Source organism: Stegodyphus dumicola, chromosome 3 (genome assembly GCF_044657685.1).
Source record: "Stegodyphus dumicola isolate Sdum_Otavi_A_Nest chromosome 3, ASM4465768v1".
Taxonomy (NCBI): Eukaryota; Metazoa; Arthropoda; class Arachnida; order Araneae; family Eresidae; genus Stegodyphus; species Stegodyphus dumicola.
Genome location: NC_140770.1, coordinates 33,486,418 through 33,514,017, shown reverse-complemented (window position 1 = coordinate 33,514,017; position 27,600 = coordinate 33,486,418). Strand labels below are relative to the sequence as shown.

General features: G+C 34.7%; 1 protein-coding gene across 13 annotated transcripts in view; it reads right to left on the bottom strand.

Moving 5' to 3' along the window:
* Positions 1 to 27,600, bottom strand: part of LOC118194695 (plasma membrane calcium-transporting ATPase 2-like) — a 472,379-nt gene that overhangs the window by 244,251 nt on the left and 200,528 nt on the right. For 2 of the 13 annotated variants that reach the window (XM_035365872.2, XM_035365873.2), the window contains one exon: positions 16,601 to 16,658. The exons of the other annotated variants lie outside the window; for them this stretch is intronic. The gene's annotated coding sequence lies outside the window, so the exon portion shown is untranslated. The remainder of the gene's footprint in view (positions 1 to 16,600; positions 16,659 to 27,600) is intronic. 13 annotated transcript variants of the gene reach the window in all.

Genomic DNA, 27,600 nt, shown 5'->3' with positions numbered 1-27,600 from the left:
GGTGAAAACAATTTCTAATTCACAAGGACATGAAATTCGCATACTCAAAACAGGAGCATCTGACTTTAGGTGTTAAAATGTCATTAGAAAAAAGTCTTTCAATACTTTTACTATCCCTTCGAAGATTCAAAGTAAATTACACTTACAACGCAAACTGATTTTAAAAAACGTTTAGGCTGTTTTTTAACGATTTTGCCTTTTCATTTCAAATCAATGAAGACAAGAATTATATATGCAAAAAAAAAAAAAAAAAATCAATGCGCACATTTGAAGATAACTACAATTAAATAAAATATGATACGAAATCAACTGGAAAAGAAAATCATTTTTATACACGAGGAATAAAGCGTCAATAAATATACGACACTTAAAACGACCATTTTCTAAGCGTTATAAAAAAAATGCCTTTAATCTTTTTATAGCGACAAATGAATGAACAGACAAAAATCTTTTGAGCGCTACTGAATTTTCAGCTAAAGTTTCATGAATGTTGGGGGGAGGCGGCAAAGAATAACAGATTATAGTTTCTTTATTAATTTATTCCGAATTCAATTTAAGGAAAAATATTCCGAAATTTAGATCTCAATAGAAATGCTTTCCTTTTCCTACCTGAGTGATTTATTTCGGAATCGTATAATCCGCTCGATTTTTCTTTCATACGGAATTGCAAAAGGAAAGAAATCCCATTACGTGACGGCAAAATGCCTCGAAATGTCATGCCAGCTTACTCTTAGTATAGCAGTCGAAATTCCCGGCTTCATAATGCGCGCTACCGATTTAAGGCACAGAATTACAGCTAAAATAATCCTGTTACCAAAAATAACGATGGAAAATTAATAGCTACAGAGAACGGAGGTTAATTCTGAAGTGACGCAGATTAAGTGACAAACTATAGTTTGACTGATTCAGAATGAAACTTATATATTTCTTGCACAAAATTAGTCAGATTCGTTTATCAGAATAATAGATCTATCATCTGTATCAAGAAAATATCGATTAACCAAATCATTTTCAATGACCATAATATTATTTCAAATATATTTTCTCGCATTCAAAAATTATACACCGAGGCGAACAAAACGCAGAATCACACAGACGTCACAATATCACACGGTAGTTGTTTGTAATGTTGTCACAATATCTTGCTGTTACAGTTGGATAATCTAGGATTATCCCGGAGAAATAATAAACAAACAGCTTTCACAACAAGTTATACAAAAAAACGTCACTTAGTTTTTAGACAAGACATCAGCTCATTTAGTAATAAATATATATTTATACGCAATGTTTGCAGGATATTACATCACTAAAATGCAAAGCGACTTCAGTAATGTAAATTCAATTCTAAGAAATGAGAGGAACAGAATGAAGATAATAAAACAATGAATTATGGCAAATTTCACCATCCACCAATCACATATTTTCCCCAAGCAGTGTCAAGCAAGTATTAACAAGTTAGTTAAACTTTAAAAATAATACAATATTTAATATATCTTTAAAACGTTAAACATCTTTTAATGATTAACACGAGATTGTTAATTAAAAGAGTGAAACAATCAATAATCAATTCTTAATGATTATTTATTTCAGACTTCAAGTAATTAAACAGAAGATAGTATTCGATGGAAAATCAAAGATTCCAAGGCCTTAGAGTGTTTTTTAAGGATGATCATATAACGATTACGGTATTACATGTTTTACCCACATGTTAAGCGTGCACAGACTATTTTTAATAAAAATTTCAGGGCAAATCTTTAAGATGTTTGTTAATCAACATTATCACCTGTCGGTGATATTTTTTATATCGTAGAAAAATGCCTCTATCAAGCGTATACTAGTATTTTAAGTCTTCTGTCTCAGCTTTAGCTACATAATATTCAGATGACGACAAGATGTTAATGAATGATCCCACAATCCAAGCTCTTAAACACTCACCATTCCCAACGCAACCTTATGCATATCTCTATCAGAGATTTCTAATGCGCTCGTAAAGTTTCGGATTCTAGTTAAGTGAAATTACAGAGTATAACCATTATTTTTATCATCAGTGAGCTGTATCAGATTATTACAGTTTTCATTATATACTGTTCAATGACGGTCAACGGTGGCTCGCGATGTCATTTCCTGCAGCTTTGCCAGAAATGCATTAACTCTTCTTTATCTTTAATATGTCCAACATAAAATGTTATTGCTAACATATGCATTGAAATTAGAGAAATGCACACATACAATGTGTCGTAGCCAAACTTTCATCTTTCAGATCATGCTAAGGATATGTGGGGAGGAGGGGCAATTCTAATACTGATTTATATATAAATTAAAATGGGGCAGCGATCAAACGGCTGATACCATTTAAAAAAATCAGTGCTCGTACTGTTGTTAAACATTACATCTTAAATTTGAAAGATTTAAAGATTGTAAGTGGTTGACAGTAAATAAAGAAAACATTTTAAGTTTTAGGTCCTTTCGCTATAAACAGTACTCTAAATAGCGTTTCACTATGTACTTCTAAATAGTGCTGAACAAAACACACTGCATAATACACGAATCTAGCACACAATTACAAGTGAATGTGCAACACACTGTTTTAGTACAGAGTAAGCCCATATCAAGTAATATAGCACTGTTTATAAAAGTAGTTATATGCTTGTTATTTCATAATAGTATACTAATCGCTTGTGCGGCTAGCCACTAAGATAATAATAATAAAAAAGAAATAAAATAATGATAAATAAAATCACACACACACACACACAAAAAAAAAAAAATGCTTCAGATTTTAAATTACGTCCAAAGGGGCGTTTTTTAATGTTTTTAGAATTTCCGATACACAGCTCGACGCGCTGGAGATAAAAAGGTCCCCCCCCCCCGTAGAGTGTTGCCATTGCTCGCTTTTAAATCGTTGAGTTTGTTACTAAAAAATTCGTCAAAGTTTTACAAAATATGAAATCGATATAAAACAAATTCCAAATTAGGAATTTCCGATGCTCATATTCGCAGTAGGATTACGTCATTCAAATCTGGATGGCTCTAGATACCGTTGTTTTTTCACAATGCGAGATATATACATACATTTATGCAGATTTTTCATTATTTAATTTCTTCAAATATAATGCAGGACTAACATTTTGTGGTAACAGTTTGAAAAGTGAACCGACATTTATAGGAGTCCGATGCAAAATGCCAAAACGAAAGTAATAGTCCTTCGGGACTCAAATCCCTTTGGACTAATACTATATATATAGAGAGAGAGAGAGGCGGCCCTCCACTTTAGCAAAATTCACAATCCCGAATATTTTTTTAAATTCACTTTATTAAAGACTTGTCGATATTGCAAAAAGTGTGATTTAAAACTGATGCCAGTTTATTAAACAGAAAACCCCAGAGCACTAAAAAGTAAAAGGTAAAGAATTTCTTCAAGTCATTTGGTAATCATATAAAAAATATAGGTTACTGTACTACTAATATTTAAAGATTGGTTCACTTTTCATTTCGTGCCGGTAGTTAAACAATATTGTAAAGCTAAAAAATTACAATTAATCTCAGATAATGCTCCAAGACACCAAACATCTCTACACAATTTATGTCCGGAAATCAATGTTGTGTTTCTTTCTCCCAAACTACCTACCTCCATGGATCAAACAGTGATAGCTACATTCAAACGATATTATACGAGGGCAATCATGAATCAGCCCATCCAAGTTACTGGCAGGGAGGCGAGTCTATATTAAGATTTTGGAAGAATTATAATATGTGGAACACAATAAACAATACTGGAGACTCCGTGGCTGAAATAAAACAGTCGACAATGAAAGGTTCCTGGAAACAATTATGGCCACAAATAATGAGTTATTTCATAAATTTCCAAGAAACTTCAGAAATTATAGCATATGAAATAGTTAGTCTAATGAATGAGGCACCTTTTTTTTTCGCAATACGAAGGACATTCAAACAAGCATACATATAGCTTCTTCATTACTATAAGTAGAGATTGATTTTCAAAATAAGCATTAGCTTTTGGATCACATATTTCAGTTGCTATAGGCCACAGTAACATCGAAGAGAAAAACTTTATTTATAAAAAGATGGGTTCTATGAAATGCTCATTACGAGTTTCTCCTAAATGCAATTGCAAAATTTGTATCATAAATTCTTTGCTCAGTTTCAGAAAAAAAATTCCAGTTCACAAGAACACTCTTTCCAGAAAGCAGAAACACAGCAAATCGCTTTCTTTACGCATATTTTAGAAACAATTATATTCATATACCAATTCCTGAGACCTTCCATCCCCAACAAATGTCCTCAAAGCTTACCACATAAACTGTCTACCTCTTCTACCGAATTCCAATCGCTAGTAACCACGTTCCTTCGCTATCCCAAAAGCAAATACATTATCAATATGAGGATTGTGGGGCTATATATTTATGTAACTTTAAACGCTGCACTACTATCAATTACAGTTTATTTCAACATAATAGAAATTCTGCTGAGTAATGATAAAAAAACCCGTTTCAAATTCTTGTTTTATTTACAAATCTTAAAATTATTTTTTCGTTTCAAAACTTAAACAACAATAATTTTAATTATTTTTTAAACTTCTACTTCCTCTTATTATTTGTTCATTTCCTAAACAGGGAGTACTTTCCAACTTCTACCTGAAGTACTTTTGTGAGCACTCTTATTATTTGCTCGGTTCTTAATGCGGAAAGGAATAAATATGAAAATAAGATTATAAATCATTCGTTTCACGTACTCCAAAAATTACCTACTTGTGACTAGAGCAACAATAAAGGATGTTTGCATGGTTCTAAAAATTTGTATTGCACGTCCATTTAGATTGCTTCTTAAAAATTCTGCAATTATATAGAAATACACAGGAATAATAGGAATTACGTTATTTTGCTCATTACAGTCACCGTAAGGACATATCTGCGATTGCTACAGACAAAAATGGATTTATTTCTTCTAGTCTCAAAATATATCCCAAAGGATACCTGAATGTAATAAAATACTTGAAAATAAAGAGGTTGACTAGTTGCCAGAAAAAGGGTACACATGTTACACAATTAATTTAAATTCAGAAAATTCTTCCACTTCATATAACTTTCTAAAATTAGATTAACTGTTCTAAAAACACAGTTGTCAAACATATAGAGTACAGGAAACGAAAGCTCTCAGGGGCTCACTCTTGGCGAGTAGGGGTACGACATTCATGAGGTATCCTAGCCCTTCAAGCGATCACTCTCTTAATGAAACGGGATTATGACCGGGAGGCGTAATGGCAAACCGCACATTGAGTTGATCAATGTAAAACGAATTTCGCTTACTGCGCATGCCCAGAATAGAATTTTGGGCAATTACAACGTTGGCGCAATTTTAAATGAAGAGAAATACGGTATATGGTTGACATTGTGTTATCTGGGCGTATACAGTTCGGGGTTTTAAAACTTGTTAGGTTGTAAGTTGCTTCATTACTTAGAGTGCAAATGTCGATTGTAAACTACGCAAATTTTCCTTTAAGAAGGATTACAAAACAGGAAGCTTTACAAGATATATTAGCTAAATGATATAAAATATGCCATTCGTATATACTTTCACAAATTAAGGAATAAATCCAGTTTGAATTACTGAATTTAAGTAACTGATATTAAATAAAATTACAATAAACCAAAATGAAATGAAACACAAGCACATGCAATAAGCACGCAACAAATTTCCGTAGATTTGCAATTTTTTAAACCAACATGACTAACAAGCTTGTATAGGGTTACTTATGCTTAGTCGCTAGTATTTCCTCCCACGCCAAAGGTACACCACTGAGCATGCGCAGTAAGCGAAATTCGTTAACACTGATCAACTCAATGTGCGGTTTGCCATTATGCGACCGGGAGCACCACAGATCTTTCGCCCCTTCAATTTGTCTTCTCTATTACATTCCCAGTTTTTCCGCAATTGTATTTTTCTTTTCTGAGGTTGGGGTTCAAAGCGAGATACTGTTACACGCCTTTGTTTCTAGTTTCTCAAGCAGAGCCCTCAGGTATGTCAAAATACTTCTTACGCCAGCGTAACTAAATAATTGAGAGCAATACTTTGTCAAGTACTATTCAGTCTCGTTAAAAATCCGCTGTCAAAACAGCAAGAATGTAGACATGAAAAATCTAATAACAAAGAACGGACCTCACCTTCACGCTAAAATGAAGTAATAAGTAAAGAAGAAAAGTTCTCAAAATTAAATAAAGGGAAAATGTAGGAACCTTAGGAATAGCTCTTTGCAAAGTGTTATGTTTCGAGGCATAAAACTCACAGTGCATCGGAGTAGAAGAGGGGGGCTAAATGCTCCAAAGTATCTGCTTCTCTGCAAGTTTAACAAAAAGCACCGAAAGAAAAAACACTCTTGACGACCCGGAATTGTTGTGGCTTTTACCATTGTCTTGATAAAATCAAAGAGCTGATCAATAACCATCCTCCAGTATGTCTGCCAGTACAGGAAACGCTCCTAAGACCAGATCGTTCTCCGAAACCGCGAGGATACTCAAGAATAAACAAGGATTATGTCGTTAATGACAGAGCCTGTGGAGGCAGAGCTATTTTCTCTTCATTTTATTCTCTAGCAATTGTAATCCCACTAAAAACACCCCGCTATGTTACAGCAATTCAAACAAATATAAAATATTAATAACGATACATTCTCTCTACTTGCCACCTAATGAACACACATATCAGCGACAGTTAGATGACTTATAAAGCACCTGCCTGCATCTTTTTTACTTCTGGGAGACTTCAGCGGCCGTACTCCTCTGTGGGGAAGCAGTGACATTAACTCATGCCGACGAGAGATAGAGTGCAATAATAGATACCATTGCTTCTGTCTCCTTAATAACGACAAGACAGACTAATTTCGCCAGCCCAACGAGAACATTTCATACACTTGATTTTTCCATTCGTTCACAGTTCCCCTTGCCTTTTCTTACTTTTAATTTCGGAAATGATCCATAGCAGCGATAATTTCCCTACCTTTTGTACCAAGTAGACCTGTGCAGGAAAAACTATTTATTTCATAGCAATACTAGACAAACTTTTATTGATCGTGCTAAATGGTATTTCATTACCGCTGGTGCTACGATAATAGAAGAATTTGTAAATAATGTGCTCACAGATCAATGCAGCCTGCTACTAACAAAACTCTTCAAGTAGCTGAAATCTCTATTCTAAAGGGGTCAACAAAGTTATCAAAATGCACTCTATAACATAAAAAACGACGCATTAAGGAGAAATTATGCTGATGAGACGAAAATCGGAATGTATTTCGGCTCATCTCTGGCCCTGACGCAAGCTGTTATCCGGATGGGCATTGAGTCCTAAGAATTGGCAGATACCCTTCTGCGAGATTGCTTGCCATATACGTTCCAAATGGCAACTTAGATAAGCACGATTCGGAGATGCCTCCTCATGAGAGCTCAAATGTGTCTATTAAAGAGAACTGCCGATAGCGCCGGCCAGGAAAATGTTGGAGAAGCACGAAGCCAAGCAGCAAAGAGGCGTGCGGTATGCGGCCGAGCATTATCTTGTTGAAATGTAAGCCAAGGGATCCGTAAAAGGAAGAACAATACTACGTGGTGTAGAATCCCGTTAACGCACCGCCTTGTTGTAAGGGCACACAAGGATATAGCTACCAAATGAAATGCCACCCCTACACCATAACTCCTGGTTGTTGGGTTGTGTCACAGGCGCTAATCAGGTAAGTATCCGACCACTGTCCTTAATGTTTATAGACACATCTTCGCTGGTCATCAGGTCTCAGGTCGAAACAGGACACATCGCTGAAAACAATTCTTCTCTATTCCAAGAAATTCCAGGTTGAAGGCGACCGGCACCATTGCAAACGCGCTTGGAGGTGTACAACGGTGAGGGGTGGTCAGTGCAATAGCCTCCGTATCTCAAACCCCGTTCGCTAAGTCGACTATTAATGGTGTCTCGGTTGCACGTTGGATCGTTAATAAGGACGAATCAGGGCCTGTGAGCACCGATAAGACGATCATTTTGTCCTCGCGTTCTGTCGTCGCTTTCGGTTAACCCTATCTTTTTAACGCTCTATACGGCTATTCTCAAAACATCGTTGAATGATAGCATCTCTCCGACTAGCAATCGTCCGATTTGACCACCCTATTTCTTTAACTCAAATTTAAAGTGTTTTCTCAAGTGGTGACATCTGCTCATACAGCTTGCGAACTCGCTTACGAGGCATTAGTACAGCCCACAGAGATCGTTGGAATCACATTCGAATGGAAATTCTGTCTTAGCAATGTAGTGTCGTCTATTTTATGCACCATTCGGATGCTCTGTAGCAAAGTGTTGGAGCTCAAATAATGAGTAATTGGCCGCTGAAAGCTAACCATTTCTATATTCTATCATAAGGTATAGGCATACGCAATTCCGTTCTATTTAGATAAATCCTTTTTAGTGTACCGTTCCTTTAATTTAAAGAGCGTATTCAAAACCATGGTGGCTCCGTGAATGTCAAAGCATTCTCAAGCAACAGAGAACAACTTCCGGGATTTTTCGAAGATATCCACTTTATCAAATCTTAAAATCTTTAAAAAACCCAAAGCAAATGCAAGAAATATAAAACGGCAGCGCCAGAGAAATTCTTGATTATGTGCCTGGAATAACATTCTATACACGCATTAAACGAGTATGAGAAAGAATCAGGTAAGCAAGTGGATTACGTAAATACAATAAAGACTATTTTCCACTCTAAAAAAAGGTAACCGATTGATTTCCAAAACCGTAGAAATAGTGAATGCTTTTATTAGTGAGACTTTTGTTACCGTTTCCAGCGGCGAAAATTACTCGCCAGTTTCCTACTGCCAAGTGGCGGCCACCAGGGGTCGAGCAGTAAAGTCGCTGAACACTGGTAGTTCGGTCCGAGGTTCGAATCCTGCGAACGGGCTGGCTGCATGGACGTTTCCGTGGTTTTCCCCATGTGTAACGTGTATACGAGCCAGTGTCCCTTAGAAAGTCCTCCACGAAGGCAGAAGGCATCCCTCCCCTTAGGCAGATAGCCCTAGTGTGCTTTGCCGTAATCTTAATATACCATACCTACTGCCAGGTGTCACTAAGAGAAAATTCCTACTGCATTTGGCTTTTACAGGTTGGAAATATATAACGGTGATTTTACTAAAGCTTGAGTTAAAAAGAAAGCCTTGTTGGATGCATACAAGTCTAGCCAGCGTCTAGATAGTGTCAGCTACGAAATGCTGAAGCACCTCTCCTGTAAATCGATGGCTGCCCTTCTCGCTCTATACAATCAAGTGTAGAATCGTAACCAAAGGAATAAGAAAAAGATGTTGTCATTCCTCTAGGTAAGCCAGGAAAAGACCCGAAGAATGCCTCGAAGTATCGGCGAAACACACTTCCGAGATGTATTTGCAAAGTGTATCAAAAAATGGTAAATCGCAGCCTGGTCTATAGCCCGAAATAATAATAATTGTAATTTGGCCTTATCAGAGTGGTTTCATAAAGGCATAAAAACAGTAGATAGCGTATTTACCGGCGTATAAGACGCGATGGCCTATAAGAAGCACCCCCTTTTTTGGATAAAGCTTTATTACTTATCATTATAATGAATTTACAGTATTTTAAATATAAAGTAATACAAGTACAAAGCAATACTTTCTGCAAATACCTAATCGATCTGGGAAAGAAAACCTTTTAATCTCCTTCGTTAAAGAATCTTTTAATCTCCTTCGTCCAGAGCTAAATGAAGAGTCACTTGAAACCTCTTCTAAATCACCATCTGAGTCCTCATACAACAAATTGTGTTCTGTACCATACAGTGCATTAATAATGCCATACTTCGTAAATTATTTAACCACTGTGCCTGCTTTCACAATATCTCATGAAACTTTGATCCATTCACAGACGACGTATAAGACGCTACCCGTTTTTCAGACCCATTTTCAAAGGAAAAAATGTGCGTCTGATACGCCAACAAATACGGTAATTTGCTCCTTTTTGGAAGTCTCAACGGTAAGGCATGGAGATATGGTACTTTATCTGAATTTTAAGCTACAGATTTGAGTTGCAATGTGCCAGTTTTCATACAAAATTTTTCTATGAGCTAAAGTGTTTCAAGTAAGATTCGACTCTTTGGTTTCAGATGCTTTTTATCAAGAGAGTGTGCCTTAGGTCTGTGTTTTTGGTGTTACTCTGTTTATCAAAAAATAAAATCTCTTTTAAATTAGCTTCCTCGTATTGTCCTCGAAATAAGTTGTCAAGGAGCAGATATGATATATGTAGACATACAGTTGCAGATCTTTTTTAACACAATTGAGAACTGGTCGAATAGCATAGCTTTGTATTTTCAAATGAGAAAACCGTTTGCAAAAAGCGGAACCTCCATCCTGAGTCTGAATTTCACAGAGAAGGATCACTGATTCCACTTGTATCGAAGAAGTTTTTTGGAGTGATGTTCGGCAGAAAGCTTACCTTTCTTCTGCATGTATTGTGCTTGAGGAAAAAATGTTTCAAACCACTAAATTTATTAAATGCGCTGGCATCCATCTGCTGGAGCGCGGGTTTTCGCTTATTGCTAAATACTTTCGTTTACCATTAGACTCGAAGGATTTGTTGTGGATCCTTCAGCACATCTCCAGGACAGAGTCTGTATGCCTATTTTGCACGATCTTTTCAGTTGAAACGTGAGCTATTGTCTTTCGTTCATTATTTCAAGATTTTATCAATACCTGAACACCCTAGTCGCTATCTTTGCTTGACAACAACTATAATCTCCTATCTGCAGCATGATCTTCATTCCATATAAGAGCTCAGTTTCTGATAGGAAAATACTGCATGTCCGAAATGAATGCCATTTTGAAATGCCACGATAGACGAATACATAGCTTCTGGATGTTTTCCATGATTTTGATTAAAAAAAAAATCACTATGGAGAATGTTAACAAACAACTCTTTCTTGAGCACAGCCATAAATACGCAACTGTATCATGATATACATGGATGGATTCAGGGTATGGAGTTATGTTGGATTATCCTTTCTCATTGGAAATTATATGGAGGGTAAACGATTGCACGATGTCTGCTCAGCGCTCACTTCGGAATTAATTGTTATGTTTTCTTAACCATTCATTCATTTTAATTATGTCGGAAAAAGTTTTTAATCTATATTAACTAGTACAGTCTGCTAGAAGCTTTAGGATAATTTACTGATACACGGACTACTTTAAATGTGGAAATCCTACGACAAACCGTAGATATGAGGTTCTTTATTATTGGGTTCCTGGGCATGTAGGAATAAAAAAGGTAAAAAAACTGACAAACATCACAGCAAAGTCTCCTGTTGAATCGTTTAGTCGATCGTTCATTGTAAGAAATATCAGTACCCTCATGAAACTAAAAATCCTGAATAATTGGCATTTAGGCAGAGCTAATCAACTGTATAACAAACTAACGACTGTAGAGTCTACAATGGAGTATTAGGAGGGAACTAAAAATAAAATGGAAGAAATTGTTTTAACTCGTCTTAGTATTGGTCACTCGAACTACCCATAATTATTTGGGAAAAGCTGAGATTGAACCTATTTGCCCGAATTGCTTTTCTGTCAGTGTGACACGTTTTAGAGCAATGTCCAAGCTTTAACTTCGTGCTAAGTGCTTTAATCGTTCTCAAGTATTACAAATTTCAAAATATTTTTATATATCGTATTTTATCGTTTTCTATAGAGCTGTCCTCGCACTAGATGTCTTTGTACATGTATCATTCTTCCTTAGGTGGCGCTATTCTCGCGCCAGATATTTATCTTTGTTTTTTTATCTTTTTTTGCTTTTGCGTTTGTATTTTTATCTTTTTGTTATGTTTAAGTCAAAAAATGCGAAACCAAAAGAGAGAAGAAATCAGCCTTCAGTGAAAAAGTAAGCGTGTAAAAATTACAGTGCATATAAAGTGCGCATATTACAAGTGCATCTAAATCTTATTTATTTTCTGTCCTGTCAGTATCGTTAAGATACTGAATTTAACACTTTTCAGTATTTAAAAAAAAAAAAAGTATTACTTTTTTATCTGAAGTGGTTTTTATGTATTGGAAATTTATTTTAAACGCTTTTATGTAATGGAATTTTATCTTGTGCTGTACTTGAATTAATCTTAAGAATTTCATTCATCCCTTCTTCACAGCATTAACCAAGGTTCATTGGTGTATTTCCTTAGTTCGTACTGGATCTTTTCCGATATGCACCTGCCACGCTTTTTCCCACAAGTGAAAGAGAATCCAAGCACTGGGTTTTTAAGTTTAAACAATTTCTAGTTATAAGAATAGTTTGTAGATAGTAACACTTTTATTTCTAGTTAAGAGTTGATGGGCTTCAGTAACCGTATGGCTTCTCTTTCATAAGCACCAAAGGCGTGGTAGGTTAGTTCTGGTCCATCTGTATCATAACAGCAATTGTCTTCAATGTATTGATTTAATTGCTGTTTAGAATTTTATTCAATTTTAAATAAGGTGGTATAATTTAACTGGGTGTTTGATACATGATAACCTGCCCAGAAAACGTACAAATCAAACCGGCTTACTCAGATTTAATCTCCAAACTACCAACTACGATTTAAAATTTAAAAAATATTCTAAAACTGAATAAAATAAAATAAAAGAAAAAGGGCAAAAATAAAACTCGTACAAAGTTTTCAGAAAGAAAGGGGAAAAAAGGGAATATTATAGGCTAACATTTTTTGTCGACTGCAGAAATGTTTGTAGTAAAAAATATGACAATTCTGAAATGTTCTACATGGATATATCAGTTAGTAGAAAGACCTCTACTTTTAGAAGTTTGGACTGATCTCGAATAAACATCTAAATAAAAGTTTGAGTCGAATTAACGCGTAACACTAAATATATAGCTTAAAAAAAATCAAACCACTAATAAGGAGAAACTGGAGTTGAAAAATTTCACAGCAATCAGCACTTCTTTCTCTACCATCCAGAATTTCATTTTATGGCTTTTCATATGAATGCACCTTGTTTCGATTGGAACAGTTGCTTCCAAAAATATTTTGTCAATTAACCTTAATCCTTTTCATAGTAGGTATTCAGAGAGTGTTTTTTTTGTTTAAGCATATCACTCGACACAAGCAAGTTTCAGAAAAATTGATTCAGAGGACAAGTTGCTTGGATACTGAAATTTTTGCTATAGCGAGCAACGAAGACATACTGTGTTTCAGAAAACAAAATACCTTCTAAAACGAAAATGGTATCAACAGACTACATTTTATAAAACATACCACCATTTGTTACAAAAATATGATGCGTCCGCACGGATTCGTAACAGACTGAATGCACACAGAACCGATGATAGCTTGATTAAATTTATTTTCTCAAAAGAAACACTTTTAGTTCTAGAACTTCCCACAAAAGTACTCGTACCGCTCTTCTCAGTAGGACAGAGCACAATCAGTAGTTACTACTGTAAATCAGTAAGAATGTTGAACACAATGCAATGCAAAGGCATCTAAACAGCGAAGCTCGCACGGAGATCTCTCAATACTCCCAACTCAACTCTAAACTAAAAACTAAGAACTGACGTTCTTTCCGGTCTTATATAGTTTTCCTTCGGCTGCCGAGAAATTTCCAGTACTGTCGATTTCACGAAATTTCTGGATGACAGATACAGCTACATGTAGGGATCAGACCAATTACAGTTATGCAAGGATCAGCCCCAAATGGCCAAGTATGGCGACTTTTTGCGACTTCTCCCTGAATTTGTGGACAAAAATTAGTCGCCATAACTTATGCTAGTTTGGCGCTATCTCGCCAAGCCATTTACTCCAATGTTAAATGGACCTGTCTCTGTAATCTTATTTTTTCGACAGAGCTTGGTATTCCGAGGCATTTCATGTTACATTACACACGAAATATTACGATTTACATATAATGTTACTAAAATTACATATATACAAATGCGTAACAATGTGTACGACGTCAATGATAAGAGTTGTCTAATTTTTCGCGCAGATTATTAATGTATGTATTCATGACCTCACACCTTACACATTACTATATACACAAAAATGATTTCATTTCTCCTGAACTCTTTCTGTTGACTTTCGGAGCGGCTGAATTCATGACCACAGCGGTGTCTACGAAGTGTCGGTTAACACACCTGCGCTTTTCTCTAGGAAAAGTTTCACGCATAAGAAATGTAAACACACACAAAGCCTTCCAACATTTTTGTATCACGTGTTAAATAAACGCGATCTTGAAGATATCTACTATAGATATTTCATTCTTTTCAAAAGACAGCGGAATGCCCTTGAAAATACACATGTGACATTGATGCCAAAATAAAAATGTTTTCACTCAGTCAGAAAAGAAAAACGTACTATTCATTTCTTCACCATTTCAGAAACATAACAAAGGAAGGAAGATAATGTAATCAATTACTACGAGGTCTGATGCACTACAGAATCAATTAATGGTAAGTAGCAAAAACTTTCTTTAAAATTACTCTGGATTGAATAATAAATTTAGTGGTCCCATAAAGACAATTAACGAATCACTTGCTTTCTCTTTCTTATTACATACTGGCTACAAGGATCCAAAAAATTTTAGTATATTGGCCAGTTATATTTTAATATTCCATAATAAAACATTCGAAATAGAACTGTCATTAAGAACACTTCTTATTACATCAGTAATTTCTTATTAAATCAGTGGCCATATGAAGAATATCAATTTCCGTTATCAACTACAATTCCTATAAATTTAAAATACAACTTGTTTAAACTGAAAATTTAAATTGTTTATTTATTCGATTAGTTACGAAAAAGCACGCAAGAACCATCTGCCTAAAATAAGAAAGACCCTCAGAGATGAGCACAGAGGAAAAATACTACACTGCTCATGCTGTCAGTCAATTCGTCGGGATTCAAATCCGGATACATAGTTCGCGATTTCTCACCACGTAACACATTTTAACCGACGAATATATTGCAGAATTAATAGCATTTAATAAGCAATTAGAAATTAAAGTAAAAAATATAGGAAACAGAAAAATTGCTTCAAAAGAATAAAGTTAAAATTTGAATTTAACAAACATTTCCTATTCGTAAAAAGCAAATGTAAAGTTACTTTAAATTAAATTTAAATACAAACAAATGATTAATGTTGTTGTGAACTAATCTACAATACCATTTAAATTCTGAAAGCATATGTAAATCAAGTGCTAGTATCAAATTCATGAATTAATATAAAATTCAAAAAATTATTTAATCCTAAAAAATTATTTAGTAAAATGCATAAGTGAATGATTAAGAAACAACGGCATGAAAATATAATGTGCTCCCCCTTGCAGATCTTCTTTAAACTTTTTGCACAAAAATAAAAACAAATATGTGATTCGTGTGGTTAAAAACAAATAGATTTTCGTGTGATATCAAAAATTGATGTATACCCACTTTTCAATACTTTATATATATATATAATTCTCTTCCAAATGCCTTCCATCAGTACATAATAATGTATCACAAGTATCAAGGGTAACAAATCACAAATATTAAGGGTAAAAACACAAAACTCTTCATGGAATATAAGCTTCAGAGCTCACAGTGGTATTCCCCTATTCTTAGTGATAAAATGATTTCTAACTAAAAACACGGAAAAAAAAAAAAAAAAAAAAAAAAACTTTAATATCAGAAACGAATTTTCCAAGTTTCAGATCTAAATAACAGCAGAGATTCTAATTCATTCTTTTAGTTCTCTGACGAAAATGTATTTACTAGTTCTACAGTCAAATTCATAATCACAACAAAATGAAAACGATAAAAAAAAATTCTTCAAAGAAACGAGACAGTAAAACCTCTGCTAATTACAAAACTACTTCCTTCAATTAAAAAAAAAAAAAAAAAATATTGCCTTCGAATCGAATCCTTGCTTTAAATTTTAATACTGCAGGACACAATTTAGGACGAGAACAACTGCTACTGTGCTTTATTTTAATTATGGCAAAGCACACGAGGGTTATCTGCCTAAAGGGAGGGATGCCTTCGTGGAAGGCTTTCTATGGGGAACTGGCTCGTATACACATTACACATAATAGCAGACAAAAGCAACTATACAGTCAAATGGAGAATTATGTATAGAAATTTGCAACAGTGCCAGTACATGGGGAAAACCACGAAAACGCCCATGCAGCCAGCCCGTTCGCGGGATTCGAACCTCGGACCGAACTACCAGTGTTCAGCGTCTTCACCGCTCGGCCGCTGGTGGACGCACTCATCGCACTTTAACATAACTAACAAAAGCTGGAGAATTCTCATAATACATGATTATTGTTTTTCACATTCACATTGAGTTTTTCGTGCCTAAACCAGCTCTAACCCTTTTCAAAATAATATATTAAAGCTAGGTTATCAGATAAACGAAGTAAATAAGACTTCCCGTACATGGGATACACAAAAACACATATAGGAAGGACAAGAATAATTTTAATCCAAAGCCATCATGTTGCGTGTTTTTCAGCATTGCTCAGTAATAGTGAATTTTATTAAATACCAGCAAGTCCAGCATATGGGTAAATAAATATATCTACTCACAGCAGAGATCTTCATCTTGAAATGTTCTAACCTAAGTAACAACGTTGGTATTCTGAACCTGCCAATGACAGAAATAATATTTTTGATTCTTTTACGATTTTTCAATTAATTTTTCATATATTAAAAGTACTCCACAGCTACAAAAAGCTAGCTCATCAATTCATTTGCTATTTTAAAGTTTAATCTTCTATTCTACTAAAAAATTTCAAAAAATGTCTTAAATATTTTAAGTGAACTGGCGAGAACAGAATGCAACTTATGAAATTACACATATGCCGCCACCGATAAGACATGGGCGTAATTTCATTGTTCTTTGCCTTTGCTTGTTTTTATTTTTTGTATTGCTTAAATTTTCTAAAATTTTTGAATTAGGAAAATTGGTGAATTTTTTTGCTTCCTGCTGAGTGATACTGGCACTGTTGCAAATTTCTATACATAATTCTCCATTTGACTGTATAGTTGCTTTTGTCCGCTATTATGTTATATACTATTTTTATTTATTTCTTGCATTTGATTAATAATTTTAAATCTTTGTCTAAGTGAATTTGTAGCCACGTAATTGTACTTGTTGTTGTTTATTTCTTGTATTCAATTGTCGATCTTGTGAATCTGTATTGAACAACATTTGTGAAGACATGTAAAGTAGAAGGTGAAGTCATGTAAAGTGAAGATTACACGACTTCACCCTTGCAGATCTTTACTGTAGAAGGTGAAGATTTGTGAAGACATGTAAAGTAGAAGTTGAGGTTTAGGCAGAACCTGTGCTAATCAGACTTTGAGCTTCTGCCAATACGGCGAGTTTTGGGAAGTTTTTGGAAAACGCAATTTTCGGAGCTATAAGAGTGATTTTTTCAAGCCAGGCAATGCTATACAGTTTCGCCTGCCAGTAGTCAGTCGGTAAATAAATTTATCATGAAGTTTAACTCTTTCGCCAATTACGGGTCGCTTCGCTTATGTATACATAAAGCCAATGACTTAGAGCTTATCCATATTCTCTCCCCAAACAAACTGGTTGCAATGCCTGTTTCAATGCCATGGTGAACGGTCAATGGCCATTAGCCAATTTAGTTTCCCTGTTCTCTCCCCAAACAAACTGGTTGCAATGCCTGTTTCAACGCCATGGTGAACGGTCAATGGCCATTAGCCAATTTAGTTTCCATATTCTCTCCCCAAACAAACTGGTTGCAATGCCTGTTTCAATGCCATGGTGAACGGTCAATGGCCATTAGCCAATTTAGTTTCCATATTCTCTCCCCAAACAAACTGGTTGCAATGCCTGTTTCAATGCCATGGTGAACGGTCAATGGCCATTAGCCAATTTAGTTTTAATGGAATTATGAATTGCGTTTTTAGAGTTTAATGCGCGAGTGATATCGGTAACTGCGATATTTCTTGTGTGTTAAAGAGAATTTGTCTTTTCTCTGTGATATCCTTGAGCTGTTTCTGTTGTGTGAACTGATGGAATTAATTATCATTTTCTTCCTGCTCATTTTCGCATTAATTCATTATTGAAATGATCTCTACGAACCGTGGTTTCGCAAAAGTATTCGGTTCAATATTCAGATTTGCAAATTCACTAAAAACATTCCGTTTTCTCTTGTACTTAACATTAAAAAATTTTTTCATTTTTTTATTCGCATTTTTTACTCTTTTTTTTATATATGCATTTTTTATTATATTGGCTCTGGGCTTAGAGAATCTCATATAACTTTCTCGCTAACTTTTAGTTTAAATAAGCAATTTAAATATTATTTACGAAATGCTATCTATGTTAAAGAAGTTGTTTCGAAGATGATGTGTGCAATTACGACAAAGCAACGTAACGCAATAAAATAAGCTTAGCAGATTTTGTTCTTACGTAATCAAGTCTTGTACCATACACACACGGTAGATACAGGCGGAAAACAGTCTAGGAATATTTTCGACTCTTCGAAAAGAAAAGAAACAACGAAAAGAGTATAATAGTGAAACAGACGTTTTATTAATTGGATAGGGTGACACTTAAAAATATATTTTACTCTAATGTTTGGGGCTACGGCTAGTAAATGTAAATTATAATGAAGATCAATCTTTAGTACCTGTTTATTAAAAATAATCAAATTAAATTTAAGTGCAAAACTGGAAACCTGTTAAGTGGAAACTGGATACAGTTGACAAAACATAAATGCGATTTAACCGATCTTAACAAACGCATTGAAAAGTAAAGTAAACTTCAATTACTGTCAGCAAATGTATACCAAGTCTGAAATTTAATTATAAGAGAATCTCCGAGCATTTACCAAGCTTCGTTCAATACTGAATTAAACGCAATCCGATTTGTAAATTCTGAAAAACTACTAGTTTTTTTCTTTCTTTCTTTTTTTAAACACAACAGTTTCTTACTTAAATAGCTGGAGACGACATACATGAAACCAAGTGAATGACACCTCTAAGAGTTCATATAGCACACTTGAATAAATTGCTTTAAACTTTAGAATCATTAAAAGAAGGATTACCTCAGTACACTGACAGAAATATGAGGGAGAAGACACCTCATATTTCATTAATTCCAAGAGGAATATCAATGATTATTTATTAAAATAGAGAATAAAAATCCCCGCTAAGTTCCGCAGCTGAGAAAACAATTGGAGACACTGGAGAGATGCAAAGCCTCGGCGTGGCTGCTTTCCAGCAGGGAAAGGGTGGGTGGAGAAGTATTTTCACAAGCTACACAAGACTTTCAGACTAAGTTTGTCTCCAAGCTTTCAGTGGGACAAATAGCTTATTTTCGAGAACTTCCTACTGCACCAGCTCCTCTCTATTCAACACCCACGCACCAAAAACTTGCATACCTGACATAGAAAGGCTATTGGAAGCGCGAGATGCATGACATGCTATTTAGTTAAAATGAGAACAATATATTTTCTATTAATAATAAATATTGGCTAGGTATTAATGTAAAGGATCCGGCGGAAATGATAACGATAATTCTTGCCCAGAACCTTATCCCTTGGCATTTCGTTTAGCATTGAATAAGAACAATCGCGAAATCAATATGAGTGAGCGTAATTATGCATTTTAAAGCAATATTCTCCTGCTGGGTGGCATATGGGAAATTTCACAGTTGACAGCAATAGCGATGAAAGGAAAGAAGAAAGACGAACAGCATTGCACAAGAAGCACTAAGCTGTCTAAAACAGTTTCTTAATACCAAAGCGTGCTTAACGGCGTAATGGCAAACCGCACATTGATTTGATCAATGTTATCGAATTTTGCTTACTGCGCATGCTCAATAGTGTACCTCAATAGCTCAATAGTAATTGGGAACAAATACTGGGCACTAAGTATAAGCAACCCTACACAAGGATGTCAGTCATATTGGGGGTTACCCCCCCCCTTTTTTTTTTTTTTTTTTTTTTTTTTTTTTTTTTTTTTACAATTGCAATACTGTAGAAATTTGTTGTGCGCTTATTACATGTGCTTCTGTTTCATTTCTAACAAGTTTTAAAACCCCGAACAGTTTACGCCCAGATAACACAATATCAACCATATACCGTATTTATCTTCTTTTAAAAATTCCACCAAAGTTGTAGTTGCGCCAAATTCTAATCTGAGCATGCACAGTAAGAGAAATTCATTTAACATTGATCAACTCAATGTGCGGTTTGCCATTATGCTTCCCGGGAGACGGGAACTTTCAAGGCGAAGCAAAAGCTGAAAGTTATCAGATAATGAATCTACAAAGTAGCAATGTCTTTATTTTCTCTGTTTAAAATTTAGAATACATAGTCAATCAAATATGTATTCGAAAATTAATTCATCATAATTTCTCCATACAAATGCTTTCCAATAAAAATTACTATAAATACATCAAGTCTGTTATTAAATTTAACTGAAACTTACATCAAAACTTGCTGAAAAACGCAGACATTTGACTCTGCTAATGTTCTATGGCTGAAAATTCTTACTTAAATATTAGATGCCTTCTAAACTTCTAAGTTAACATGCATTTACACTATTTAAAAATTAACACAAAACAAAATTAAATCTTATTGCACCCAAATACAGATATAAAAATTTAAGAAACACAATACAAACTATAAAATTGGCAAACATAAGCTACATGCACAATTTACAATTAACAAACTTCACTACAAACATAACAACACAAAAGTAATAAAGAGTTGCATGTATATTCCTGGAAAATTACTTGTATATCTAATGAAATCTATATGAATAATATCTATATGAAATACTAAATACAATAAATTATTTCACAGGAACACTAATTAATCTTTTGTGTAATTAAATAATACGTCAATTTGTAAATTATGTTTTTCATTCTTGTTTTAGCTACTAATTTACGTATTCTGAAGAAATGCTATTTAAATGATAAGCAGATACAGACAAAGAGAAAAACAAAAAAGCTTAACTGCTGTCGACGAAATAAAAGACTTAATACAAAAAAACAGAAACCCAGATATGTAACACTAATAATAAATTATTATTTTGCTCATAACTATAAAAAGGCAATAATAACGTTCATAATGCGTTAATAATTTCATATAAAAAAAGGACAGGAATGAGGTTGCAATTGAATCGAATGTTCTTAATTAATAATTAATAGGTTAATGTAAATATATCAAGGAAATATACAAATGATTCAAGTACAATGTGCGTAAATACACTCGTACGCAAAATTAAGAGAATTTGCAAAATTTCCCTATATTTACGAAAAGTATGGAACCAAAGGGGGACAACCAGCGATGTACCATAGGTAACTGGTACTGCGCTCCTATAGCAACTCTTCGTTTTTTCATGAGTGCAAAATTTTTCCAAATATAAAGGTAATGGTTTATTTATTGGTTTATTAGATTACGGCAAAGCACTCGAGGGCTATCTACCTTAAGGGAGGGATGCCTTCGTGGAGGACTTTTTAAGGGAAACTAGCTCGTATACACGTTACACATGGGGAAAACCACGAAAACACTCATGCAACCAGCCCGTTCGCGGGATTCGAACCTCGGACCGAACTACCAGTGTTCAGCGACGTCACCGCTCGGCCGCTGGTGGGCTATAAAGTTAATGTAAATTTAAGTACAGGAACTGGAAGACCGCAACATAAATTAGAGTTCGTTATGAAAAATTATTATAATTAATACTTTTTTCTACTTGACATTACCAAAAAATGAATATTTTTGTCACTTAAAAACACTTCTGTAGCTGGAAGTATATGACTACAACCAACGATTGCGAAAATACAGGCCCGGGTAAAGGGGTGAATATATATATACAAGGTGGTCATGAAAAAACTTCCCCGATACACAAACACCTAACGGCCTTTTTTGTTGGGTTGAGCGAAAAAAAAAATTAGATATTTTTATTTGACGATTGTGATGATTAAAAAACAGAGCTCTCACGTTTACAGTCACTGTGAAAAAATTTCAAAATTTTGGAACGGAAACACCCATTTTTCCCCCACTGCGCACTGAAAAGTATAAATGACGTTGGAACGATACACGTATGACGAAAACTGTCAGGGTAAAGAGTTTAAAAATAAAAACTTTGCAAAAAATAAATATGCGTAAATACACAACAGAAAAGAGGTGGAACAAGGTTTTTATTGCAATCACAAGTTTCAAATTTGTCAACTTCGCAGACGATAACACATTGCATGCAGGAAATTGTTACATCGATGACGAACATAACATCGTAAGAGGCATTTCTATAACTTCCATGTTTTATGGCATCTTTCAATTTTGACAAATTTCGTTGATTTGATGTGTATGTCTTAGATTTTAGATAACCCTAGAACCAGAAACCCACCGAAGTGAGGTCGGGGGATCAGGATGGACACGAAACTGCAAAGTTACGGCAGAACTCTAACTTGAAACGTTGTGCAGGTAGAAAACTTCTAATTCCAGCAAATGCCCCCCCTTCTTTTCTCTTGTTTTGTCATTGGTCTTTTCAAATCTTCATAAAATGGGACAACTACCTGGTGCTTCATACAAGCAAGCCTTCGAAGAAAAAACATGAAAGTAAGCTTCTGAGAAATAACAAAAAATTGCTTATAAGAATAATGTTACATACGAAATTTTTATAAAAATGGGAAAAAAAAAAATAAAGGAAATCCCATGTACGAGTATATGTACTGTAAACCACCGCTTAGAGCCATAGGAGTTGAGTTAAGATATGGAGACGATATCAAGTGCTTGTGCAGAAGTACATGTGGGCAACTGCTATACTCTAAAGAAGCGCAAAGTGCAGTGTCTTTCGATTTTCGGTAAGGGAAGAATCATTCGCAGACTTTCTGCATCTAGATGCATGCGGATTATCGATTAACGCTAGGACTGTTATGTTCACCACGGCAGGGCAGTGCAGGAAAAAACAGTTTCCTGTAAAATAAAACAACAATGAAAGAAAAGAAAAAAATCTGAAAGGTCTCAGATTTTAAATTACGTCCAAAGCGGCGCTTTTTTAAAGTTTTGTGTGCTAACTTTATTTATTAAATATCATGTTCTTTGAACTTAAACCATAAAATTCAGTTCAGTAGCAATGACACAAAATAATTTTAAAATGAGCATATCTTTAGAATTTCCGATACACAGTTCCCATACATACAGTAGTCATATATACATTATGCTGCTTTCTACAATAGTAATGACCTTGAAATTGCAAAAACGAAAACAAAACGGTGAAAAAAAGGATTAGTTACTTTTGAGTTTCTTTTATTATCCCTTGAGAATATAAAAATAGCCTTTCGCTTAATGAGAATAGAACTTTTCTCCCTTTTGTAAAAACTTTCTAATGATTTGCGCACCTTTTCTCTTCTCCTTCTCTCCCTCGCATCGCCTGTCGGAGATAGAAAACATTTTGCTTCTGTTTTTTTTCATCGTATCTCTGAGCCCACCAGCGGCCGAGCGGTAAAGTCGCTGAACACTGGTGGTCCGAGGTTCGAATCCCACGAACGGGCTGGCTGCATGGGCGTTTTCGTGGTTTTCCCCATGTGTAACGTGTATACGAGCCAGTTTCCCTTAGAAAGTCCTCCACGAAAGGCATCCCTCCCCTTAGGCAGATAGCCCTCGTGTGCTTTGCCATAATTAAATACACCAAAAATCATCGTATCTCTACTTTTTCAAATTCTAAAACTACTTGAACATCTTAATTTTTTTTTTGTAAACTATTTAATCTTTTTAAAAGTAAAATTTTAAAAAATCTGTAAGATTTCAGATTTTACATTATGCCTAAAGGGGCGTTTTATTAAAGTTTTTTTTTTTTTTTTTTTTTTTTTTTTTTTTTTTGTGTGTGTGTGTTACCTTTATTTATTCAATATCAAGTTCTTCGCACTTAAACCATACAATTCAATTCAACAACAATATCGCAAAATAATTCTAAAATGAGCATATCTGTAGAATTTCCGATACACAATCCCGCGCCCTAGAGATACAATTCCCCCCCCCCCCGCCGTAGAGTGTTGCCATTGCTCGCTTTTCAAGCGTTGAGTTTGTTACTCAAAAATTCGTTAAAATTTTACAAAATATGAAATCGATAATAAAACAAATTCCAAATTTCAAATTTGGTCTTCCACATGCCCATATTCGTAGGATATTACGTCATTCAAAATTCGATGGCTCATGTACCGTTGTTTTATCACAATGCGAGAAATATACATACATTTAATGCATATTTTTCATTATTTAATTTCTTCAAATATAATGCAAGACTCTAAAATTCGGTGGCAACAGTTTGAAAAGTAAAACGGGCATTTATAGTGATTCAACGCAAAATCGCAAAACGAAAACAATAGTCCTTCAAGGACAAACCCCTTTGGACTAAATAAATAAATAAATAAATAAATAAATAAACATGTACAAATAATAAGACAATTCTGAAAGCATAACTTCAGCTTCTATAACATCGTCTTTAACTAGATATCTACATTTCAAACTTTTAGGAAATACTTTTAAATAAAGTTTGCTTAACTAACTTAACGTTCTCAATATATGGCATTAAAAATTTCTCATGGATTTCATATAAAATCATAGAAATTTAGCGACATTTTCTTACATAGATAAGTATATGACACCCGTATGAGAACAACCTTTTATATTATATTATCTTCTGGATTAACATCGAAGATAGCTAAACAGCCTTGTCAAAAGATTACATTTGGTACATATTCAGATATTTTTCTGTTTTAGTCATAGACTTACAAAAATTTATGCTCCACGTATTTCGTATACTGCGAATGAAGTTTTATCACATATTGGGAAATAATTTCAGCTCAAAATGCGTTAGCCCAGAAGGGCTAATTTCGTTTTGGCATTTTGCGTTGAAACTTGTCCGTTTCACTTTTCAAAATGTTGCCATCAAATACTATCGTCCTGTGTTATATTTAAAGAAATGAAATAATGAAGAATCTGCATAAATGTATGTATGTTTCTCGCATGGTGATAAAACTACGGTACCTAGAGCTATCAAAATTTGAATACCGTAGTCCGCCATTCGAATATGGGCATCTGGAAACCCGAATTTGGAATTTGTTTTATTATTGATTTCACATTTTGTAACACTTTAAACGAATTTTTGATTAAAAAACTCACCGATTTCAAAGCGAGCAATGGCTGCACTCTACGGGAAAAAGAAAAACATTTTTATCTCCAGTGCGCGAGACTGTGTATCGGAAATTCGAAAGATATGCTCATTTTAAAATTATTTTGCGATATTGCTGTTGAAAGCTCAGGTGTTTGCACACTTTTGTCAGGCTCCTAGGCTGGTAGCCGCATCCTCTGTGTAACTCGTGCCGAAAAGAACATATCATTCCTATCATATCATGGCAAAATCAGAAGACAGAAAAACCTCGTGAAATAGAGTGATGAGCCTCTCGCATATACAGATCGATAGGTCAGCTCAGTCGCTTAGGTGTACAATGTCCAAAGGTCATGAAAAAACAATAATGGCTACTGGATCAGCTAACATGAACTGGACCGAGGTCAACGGTACGTAAAGCCATCGAATTTTGAATGGCGTAATCCTCCTACGAACATGGGCATGTGGAAGACCAAATTTGAAGTTTAGAATTTGTTTTATTATCGATTTCATATTTTATAAAAATTTTTGAGTAACAAAACGATTTAAAAGCAAGCGATGGCAACACTCTACGGGGGGGGGGAAGCCTTTTTATCTCCAGGGCGCGGAATTGTGTATCGGAAATTCTACAGTTATGCTCATTTTAGAATTATTTTGCGATATTGTTGTTGAACTGAATTTTATGGTTTAAGTGCGAAGAACTTGATACTGAATAAATAAAGGTAACACACAAAACGTTAATAACACGCCCCTTTAGGCGTAATGTAAAATCTGAAAGCTTTCAGATTTTTTAAATTCTATTTTTAAAAAGATTAAATAGTTTACAAAGAAAAAAAAATTAAGGTGTTCAAGTAGTTTTAGAATTTGAAAAAGTAGAGATACGATGAAGAAGAACAGAAGCAAAATGTTTTCTATCTCCGACAAGCGATGCGAGGGAGAGAAGGAGAAGAGAAAAGGTGCGCAAATCATTAGAAAGTTTTTACAAAAGGGAGAAAAGTTCTATTCTCATTAAGCGAAAGGCTATTTTTATATTCTTAAGGGATAATAAAAGAAACTCAAAAGTAACTAATCCTTTTTTTCACCGTTTTGTTTTCGTTTTTGCAATTTCAAGCTCATTACTATTGTAGAAAGCAGCATAATGTATATATGACTACGGCATGTAATCCAAAAATTTTAAAGGGAAAACTTCGATAGCTTTGTAGAGTTCCTCACTGGGTAATTCCAAGTTAGTGAAGTGACTTAGAATTACACAGTGAAGAATCTTAAGAACTAATAAGCGAATAATCGCTTGAGATCGTGTGACAGGAAACAAGAAGATGGAAGGGTAAAGTAACCATTTATTATTCTAAATAAGATTTGGCAGAACTCCGTCTTGGAGTTGTACAATAAAGCCGACACTTGGGCTTGAACTTAAGAAGCTAAGAATTAAACTAATCTGAACTAAAGAGGTATAGCCGAAGCTATCAAAATTCTAACAGAGTTGGCCCCTTAACGTCAATAGACTGCGAGGCCTAAAGTACGGCCTCGCAGGGCCGCGGGGCATCAAGGGCCTAAAGTACGGCCGAGCGTGATAATAGCTTATGAGAGAGTAGCCTAGAAAGGCGGACGCGTGCAGCCAGGATAAACTTCGCAGTTAAATACCAAAAACAAGGGAAGCAAATGCCTTGATATATGAAGTGCTGTTACTCAATAACAAAGAATCTGTCAGAAAAGAATAAATTATAAATCGAAACCAGTTCCAGGTCTCCCTCCCTGAAAAGTAGATTTTTATCCCAGGATCTACAGCAGTAAGTGCTTGGGAGGCCTGTGTATTTAAAAGTCAAGCGGCATGTAGCTGAATTCTAACCAACCGACTTTCAGTGATGATAAATCAAATGTTAGGTTCGTTAACATATCGATTCTTTTTATATTACTAAACAGTTTCATCTAGATATACATACATTAAATAATAAACTCAAAATAGTCACAGAAAATTTTTCTACCATCAAGAAAAATCGATGCACTCCACTGTTAACTATATACGGCATTTTCAATTCATCTCTCAAATGGCACTAACATTTAGTCTACAAAACTAGTACTGGATGTCGCGAAAGGGGTTTATTCTAAGTCGAAACTTCTACCGCATCTAAAATCTATGTTTCTATATGAAGAACATTATATCTATATCTATAATTGACTCAAAGCAAGGTTAAGTTAAATGTTTATTTACAATATATATAGTTAATCAGTTAATTAATCAACACATGGAAAATTCTACAAATCAAAGCATATGACTTCCCGTCCCGGATTCGCCATTCCCGTCTAGCATTTAACATCTAACTTTTTACTTCAGGTGAGGGCGCTGCTATCGCCGTATGACATCATATTTTTTTACACTGGAAGATCTGTGATTCAAATTCAGGTGTGATTTTTCACGCTGCACAGCTCCGAAA